The sequence below is a fragment of the Drosophila novamexicana genome, unplaced genomic scaffold (assembly GCF_003285875.2).
Source record: "Drosophila novamexicana strain 15010-1031.04,08,12 unplaced genomic scaffold, DnovRS2.1 tig00000770-arrow-pilon, whole genome shotgun sequence".
Classification (NCBI taxonomy): Eukaryota; Metazoa; Arthropoda; class Insecta; order Diptera; family Drosophilidae; genus Drosophila; species Drosophila novamexicana.
Window position 1 is genome coordinate 209755 of NW_020824821.1, and position 8779 is coordinate 218533.

Here is an 8779-nt window from a genome sequence, read left to right on the forward strand (position 1 = left end):
ACACGGAGAATACATGACGCTGCACACTCTTGCATTCCTTCGTACTCTACCAGGTCAGCTCACATCCAGAAACCGCGGAGAGATCGTTATCTGCACTCAGAGCAAGTCACCGAGCAACTGAAAACTAAGCGTCGTCTTCGCAGAATATGATAGCTTAATATTTTACATTCAAATGGCAACCTTAAGAGAATATTGTTAATTAGTTAATGTGGCAACGCTAAATATCAAAAGCTTACTAAAGAATACCGTTGATAGGAGAGCTTTTTTTGGAATACCGATGCTGAGACGAAGCCAGCACGTTATAAGGCCGTAAAGTAATAAACAGATTTATTACTCTATGCCAGCACGCATTGAGAGATTTCTTTTTAATTTCGGCAGTTAAGAGCTCATCAAATAATATTTTTCCAAGTTAAAAAGTTCAGTCGTCTAAAGACACGTGAAAGAAATTTACCACCAACCGAATACTGATCTACTGGCCAACTCAACAGCCGGCGAAGCTTAGAGCGTGTGGCCACAGCCACGAGTAAAAATCTACCTCAAGTGTCTGCCACCACAAGTGTGGAATTCGAGAAGAATTTTCTCAATCCACGGAAAGGCAAAAAAAAAAGATTCAGAGGAATGCTGTTGGCATAAGCAGCTTCGACCAAGGGTAGCTGTTAGAATTAAACCTTTCCAGAAGTAACAAGGACGCATGGTCCTACTTTAAGCTACAATGCTTATATGTAGAATTTTGGTGAACACGTGAGCTTCTACATAACCTGCTGAACCTAATAGGCAAGAGCATAACCTGTGGAATGGCACCAGATACCTTAAGAGACCAACTAAAAGAGTTGCACCTATTCTCAACTCATCTGGCTCCTGGTGTCGTTTCAACGAGGAGAGAGCCTGGACTTTTGCATTCCATTTGGACCGTATTTTTACACCCTTCAACATATGTTCTGCCTCGGATGTAATAGCCACACAGCTATTTTTCAATGCAGCTTGCCAAATGGACTTGCCTATACGACCCATACTAGAAGAAGAAGGCGAAAATGTCGTGTCCAGTTTAAAAACAGCTAAAAGTCCTGGCTCCGACGGCATTGACGCAGCCACCATCAAGCTCCATCCTCCACGTGCTCTGGACTTCCTTAAGGCCATCTGCATTGCCCCCATTAGGCCCCACCACTTTCCTTCACAAAGGAAGTGCGCGAAAATTAAAATAATGAATAAACCTGGAAAGCAGGAAGAAGATCCTCCCTCCTACCGTCCTATCAACTTGTTAGCAATACTGTCGAAAGTACTCGAGAGATTATTCTTGTTCAGACCACTTATTGCTACTGCTGGAAGAGGGGAACTTGATACCTGATCATCAATTTAGATTTGGGAGCCAGCACGGAACTCCAGAACAGTGTCACATGAAAACACAAGAAATTCTAAACTTCTATAAAGCTAAAAATACTAAAAATTCAGCGGCCTTTCTAGATATAAAACATTTCTTTGAACGAGTGCGGCATCCAGAATTGCTGCACAAGCTAAAGAGCTCCTACTTCCAGCCCCGTTTTATTTAACGCTTAGGTCATACCTGCATAGGAGAACGTTCTACGTGAGAAGCGAATGGGCCGAATCCGAAATATGCCAAATCAATGACGGTATTCCGCAAGGAAGCGTGTTGGGCCCAGTCCTATACAAACTGAACACAGCTGACCATCCTGTTATCGACAGAGATGACCTGCTCATCGCCACCTATGCAGATGACACTGCACTTGTAGCTCCGTCGACGGATCATCCGTCATCCTGCAAGCTCAGGTGTCAAGCTTCGAACCATAGCTCCAAAGATCGAATATTGTGGTAAATGAAGACAAGTCAACACACATATTTTTCGCCACAAGACGTAAAACCTGCCCTTCTGTTAGCCTAAACGGCAACACGCTGCCAACAGAAAACACAGTCAAGTATCTCAGTCTAACTCTAGACAGAAGATTGACGTGGTCAACCCACATTAAAGCCAAAAGAAAGCAGCTCACCCTGAAACTCCGGCAGATAAACTGGCTACTTGGGTACAACTTGACAAACAAAGTGGTTTTATATAAGGCCAATGTGAAGCTTTATGGGATTCAGTTGTGGGGCACAGCCTCAAATTCTAATCTTGAAATTCTGCAAGGATTTCAAAATAATACTCTGCGCAGGCTGGTTAAGGCCCGCTATTGCGTAAAAAACAGTGTAATACCCAACGACCTCGAAGTCCCGTCCGTCCCGGAAGAATTTAAACGAAAAAGAAGAACGTAGACCGACTGAGCAGCCACTGCCGCTGCTACCTTGTAATAAACCTTCTCGACTTGCCTTTTAGGCCGCCTAAAGAATGGTGAACCGTTTAAAATACCAGTGCCAATACACATGAAAACCACTGGCAAATATCTACATCACATAATTTATTCATTATCGAACAGATAAATCGTAAATAAATATAAACAAAAAAAAAATAAAATTTAATAGAACCAAAATAAATAAAACTCATTGAAATGAATTTCAAAAATATAAAAAAATAAATAAAATTCATTTTGTTTCTGAGCGCTCAAATATGCAGTTAATGTAACTCTGACATACAAAAAATTAAAATCTTAAAATAAATTTACAAAATATTAACCAGATCTGTGCCTCCTGTGAGGATTGAACTCACGACCCCTGGTTTACAAGACCAGTGCTCTGCCACTGAGCTAAAGAGGCTTCTCACGGCTGGTTGCCGAGTACCCGAAGATATCCAGCTGCTGCATGAACTAGCGATTGTTGATAAGAAATATCAACGTTTAGAGCTATGGAAATAAAAGTTTGCACAGTTGTATAAGATATCAGTCAAAATATTGAAAACATAAATTTGCTATTAACGAAATAAACAAAGACAACGGGTATGTTGTGTGTGCTGCATGATAATTTTTGTTGAACAAGAATGATTGTATTTCTGTTTTCTATACAAAATTGTGTTTATCTGATTAGTCAATCAGCCTGTTTCAATCTTAACATCAAACATTTCTCCGTCTTATTAATATCCAAAAATGATATGAAATTAGTTATGCTTGAATTCCAACTTCTTTATAAAGGTAAACTAGTCATTGATTTTTCTATTAAAACTGCAACAGAACAAACCACATGGAACCGGAAATGACAACCAAATTTTTACCGTACAGTTACGAATCTGTAACAATAGTGATAATTTTTCTTAGCCGACCGTCGAGAAAACAAAAGAGGAAGAAAACTTTGCCCAACATTTTGACAAAGTTTGCGGTATGCTCAAATTTGATGTTCAACGTGCAAGGTACTGAGAAGTGTTAAAAAATATGAAAGGAAAAGAAAACGAGAAAGAAGGGTTATCTTCGGCACGCCGAAGATCTAATACCCTTGCAGACCCAACCTTTTCATAATACTCAAAGTGCTTTGCCCCTACCTGAGAAGTACCGGGAAAATAGTAAATGCCGAGTTTGGTTAAGATATCTTGATAACCAAAAAAGCTTTTTAATCAAAAATTTTTGACCGATCGCTCTTATGGCAGCTATATGATATAGGTGTCCGATGTTGATAGGATTTTGTATATACATATATAAGGAGTATAGTTAATCTAATAAATGCCGAGTTTAGTCAAGATATCTTGAAAAACAAAATGTTTTTCATATAACAATTTAATTTTCGACCGATCGTTCCTGTGGCAGCTATATGATATAGTGGTCCGATCTTAATAGGATTTTGCATGCATATGAGGAGTATAGTAAAACTAATAAATGCCGAGTTTGGTCAAGATATCTTGAAAAATAAAATGTTTTTTCATACAACAACTTAATTTTCAACCGATCGTTCCTATGGCAGCTATATGATATAGTGATCCGATCTTAATATGATTTTGCCTATATATGAGGAGTAAAGTAAACCTAATAAATGCCGAGTTTGGTCAAGATATCTTGAAAAACAAAATGTTTTTTCATACAACAACTTAATTTTAGCTATATGATATAGTGGTCCGATCGGAATAGGATTTTGCATGCATATGAGGAGTATAGTAAAACTAATAAATGCCGAGTTTGGTCAAGATATCTTGAAAAATAAAATGTTTTTTCATACAACAACTTAATTTTAGCTATATGATATAGTGGTCCGATCTGAATAGGATTTTTCATATGTATGAGGAGCATAGTAAAACTAATAAACGCCGAGGTTCTTGAAGAACAAAATGTTTTTTCATACAAAAACTTAATTTTCGACAGATCGTTCCTATGGCAGCTATATGATATAGTGGTCCGATCCAGCTGGTTTTAACATATGTGCTGCGTGCAACAGAAACAGGGAGTTCTGCTAAGTTTCATTAAGATATCTTTATAACTGAGGGACTAGTTCGCATAGAAACAGACAGACGGACAGACGGTCAGACGAACAGACGGACATAGCTATATCGACTCGGCTGTTGATGCTGATCAAGAATATATATATACTTTATGGGGTCGGAGATGTCTCCTTTATGCGTTACACATTTCACGACAAAATTATAATACCCTCTGCAAGGATATAAAAAGATGTGAATATAATTCGACGGGCAGACTAGGCGGTGGGTCCGTGAGGTGGCAGCTCAGCTGTTTAAATCATTCATATTTAGTCACACCCTTTTGCGGGTGCTTCGGGCTGGGGGGCCTGCGAAATCATTGTACTGACACCCGGCACAATGGCTGCAAAAAGTTTTCAACCGCCCGCCCCATTGCATGATGGCCTAAGAATTATCGCCCGCCAGGCCGGAAATCATTCCTGCTTTCCGGCTGCGTCTCGCACAGAGATTTTCCAGCTAACGGCTCCCAGTTCGCAGCTTCTTATGGCCACAAAACATTTTTCATAGCTGCTGCTGCTGCTGCTGCTGGGACCTCCAACTGGCAATTGAGTAACTTCTGTTCTATACATTTCTAATTCATTTCTCCCCCCGCCCGCCTCTTATTCCACTTACACTAGCCACAGAACCCAGGGCGACTGCAGCCGGCGCATTTGGCAAGTTCGTTGCCAATGGCATTGGCATCCATTCGGCTGCCCCTGTCTGCATCTGCCTATTGACTGGCGCTGATCTGAGTGCCGGGTCGAGTCGGGCTCAGTTTGGGTTTGGGCTTGAATTTGGGACTGGGACTGGGGCTGGGGCTGGGTCAGAGTGTTAGCCAGCTGCTCTGAATGTTCGTAAATTTCAAATTAAATTCATTGAATACTTGTCAAAATATTCGATTCGCAGTTCGATGCTCGTAATTGGATTTTTGTTCGTGCCACATGTGCACTTTGCACTTTTGAATAATTTTACACGCAATTTTAGAGATATTTTTGGTGCGATTCCCGGGACAGTCGCAGTGTTCGACACTTTTCAATTGTTATTCCTTTCAATAATCTGTTAAGTCGTTGAGTGGCAATTCGGCCGAAATTGAGCTTTAGCTGTACTAAAGGTGAGTCAAAAAAAGGGAAGTAAAGATCTGGAAGTGAAAGTCTGGCAAATAGATAATGATAGACGTTTGTTTGCTTAATATGTTGAATGCAAACTTTATTGGAAAGGCATTTGCAATCTTTACATCTTTACATATTGTGGTAAAAGCTTATATCAAAATCCTTTTCAAAAATTACAAAATATACAACGGCGTTATGAACCAGCGTGTTTGAGATGTCTACGTATCGAACTAACAAACGAGAAGTCGCTGGTTTACAAATTTACTCAGTTTGTTAATTTCCTTAAAGAATAAACAGAAGCACTTGCATTGTGACCCCGATATGCCTGGTAATTGAGATTAGTTTTTATTAATATATGTATTATTTTTCCATAACCAAGGGTTTTTGCTTTCATTGATTATATTTCATTGCTTCACATAAGGAATTTAAAAGCTGGCGTTTTGTATATTTCAAGCACTTTATTTGTCCTCCTCTAAAGTAAACTTTGTCGCAAGTAATTTTCCGAGAATATCAAAATGCGTTACCCAATTTTGAGCTGCTTTTTAGTTGGGAGAAGATCAAAAACATTCCATATCGTCTGATATGGTGATTATGCCAAGCAGATTTTTGGTTTTTTTCCCTTTTCTTACTTTTATTTATTTATTTCTTAATGCGGCAAGGGTCGCATAGCACAGCAGTATGTGCTCCAAATTGAGGTAAAACTAAATCAACAAGTTGCCGAACTTCAACGCACACCGTTGGAATATTTAAAGCACGACGAGCTCTTAACTGCTTAAAGTTTTGAACATAAATATTAAGTATACGCAGTATAAAACAAAAATGCACAAAGAAGAGAAGTAGTAGCAGAGGTAAAAAGGAAAACCGACACACAACAAAGTTGCTTTACTTTTTGTTGTTGCTTTTCGGTCCGCTTTTCTTTTTTTTGTTGTTTGGTTCTTTTGTGCATTTCGCCAAAAGCACGAAAATCGATTACCTGTGCGGAATGGAAAATACCTATATATGCTCAAGTGCGTCCGTATGTGTGTGTGTGTGTGTGTGTGTGTGTGTGTGTGTGTGTGTGTGTGTGTGTGTGTGTGTGTGTGTGTGTGTGTGTGTGTGTGTGTGTGTGTGTGTGTGTGTGTGTGTGTGTGTGTGTGTGTGTGTGTGTGTGTGTGTGTGTGTGTGTGTGTGTGTGTGTGTGTGTGTGTGTGTGTGTGTGTGTGTGTGTGTGTGTGTGTGTGTGTGTGTGTGTGTGTGTACGTGTGTGTGTGTGTGTGTGTGTATGAGTGTGCATGCGTGTGTATTTGTGGCGTTGCGAGCCCTAACCGAAGCGCATCAAATATTTTGGCTTATTGGGGGAGGGAGAAGGCAAAAAGCTGATTGTTTTTCCAGTAAGTAGACTTTGCATAAACGAATATATACGACAAAACAACATTTAAATTACGAATAAGTATATATTTGATTCGTGCAAAACACCCCACATCTTTGCGCCTCAAGATCTCGTATGCAAATGCGAGTGAGGGCCGCTTAAAAGGCATTTGATTTCTTTTAATTTCGGATTGGCAACATTTGCCAGCGGCGCCAGATTTGCCAGATACGTTGCCAGATCACAATAAATAACGGCACTCGCAGCTGGCAGCCAGGCAACAATCCATCAGATACAACTCGTTGATTTCGACATTGGCACTAAGTGCAACTGGCTGAAAAACTTTTCACAGAGACAATTTGAAATGATTTTGTTCAATTGGTTGCCATTGACGGGCTTTGTCTTGCCACTGTGTCTTGGCCAGCTGCCCGCCCGCTTGGCTTCTATTGCCCCAATGCTCTTCTAAAGGGTATACTAAGATATCTTTAAAGTCTGTTTAACACAGAAAAGGATAGTTTTGAGTCTATAAATAGGATTTAATGTTCATACATTGTTTAACAATGATCAACTATAGCATAACAGGCTTGGATATCTGTAAACTCACAAGATCGTATAACTCTCAAAGAAGCAATTCTCGGAATATAAAGATCTTGTGTGTAGAACATTTTACACTAACGGATTGTTTGTCTGGATTTACCAGTTATAAATCTCTATTGTTTATACCTTAAAGCTTTTTTTATATATCTACTATAGTTGTCAAATGTATTAGTAGCTGCAAAGTGCGATTTTGTGAGCACAACTTTATTCGTGCCACAAATATCTTAAGCAAGAAACCTTAAGCAGAAATGTATTTGTATATCGTTGACCTGCGACCAAATATGCTCTACCAATAATGCCCTAGAAAAGCTAGTTTTAATCACCTATAGATAAATATAAACAGACTTATATAAGTATAAACAGCTGCTTAATAAAATAGTATCTCGGTCACAGATATAACATCGCTTAGATCCGATATTTGTATCTCTTCATCATTTCATTTCTTTATTTATTTTCGATCGCAAAGTTTGTTAGGGCATCTACTCGGCAGCACACTGAAAGTATAAAGTTTCCTATTGCTGATTTTTATTTTATTTGCAAAAAATTAGGTTTTATCCATCTACGTCCTTGTCAGTGTTGAGAGCTGCCCTTCTGACTTGCACTCGCACGGCCGCACTCCCTTTTGTCCTGGCCAAACAGCTGATGCGATGACAAAGTCCCGGATGGACTTGGCTGTTGTTCTTGGCCAAGTTCTCGTATCGGTCACAATGTTAACCCAACACAAGATACGGATACTTGTATTGCTTGTGCAACGTATTTGCACAAAGTTTCGCACAAAATTAAATTCCATTCGACCCAATCTTCAATCTTCAATCTTTACCTCGCTGCAATCTGTGGCAGTTGCAAGTCGCTTGCGCTGGCACAAATTTCCCCATCATTGCAGCAAAATTGACCCTAAAGGGTGGGCGGGTGCGAGCCGTGTGCTCGATTCCTCCATGTGGGTGTGTGTGTATGCGTGTGTGGACACACACTCCATTCCTTTGCCATTGGCCAGTGTCAAGAAAAAGATCAAGTGCAACACTTGTTGGCGTCACAAAAATGCATCTCAAGTTGATTTTGATAAAGTTACGCGAGCGATGTGAACAGCTCTTGGCAGCTGCACAGATTTTCGCCCCATTGTACGTCCCCTCCATACCATGCTTCTTTCATATTTCTTTTTCTTTCTCTTTATGTTTTTTTGTTTTTACTGCATTTGGTAATGGAAAAGGGGTTTTGTAGGTGTTTGTAATAGCATTTTTGCAATTTGTCCACTCAGCAATAGTTTTCTGTTTTACTTTACTTTTCTTGCAAGCATTCATCCCATTTATTCTAAAATATTCTGCAAATTTGACAGATTGCCAATCATGTGACAAGACTTGGTAGCTGAAAATATGAACATTTTAATATATTGGATAAGAGTGTGCTAAG

General features: G+C 39.6%; 1 non-coding gene across 1 annotated transcript; it reads right to left on the reverse strand.

The window, feature by feature from the left end:
• Positions 1–2631: 2631 nt before the first annotated feature.
• Trnat-ugu lies at positions 2632–2703 on the reverse strand. Its single transcript has one exon. It is a non-coding gene; the product is annotated as a tRNA-Thr (tRNA).
• Between the last annotated feature and the right edge of the window lie 6076 nt (positions 2704–8779).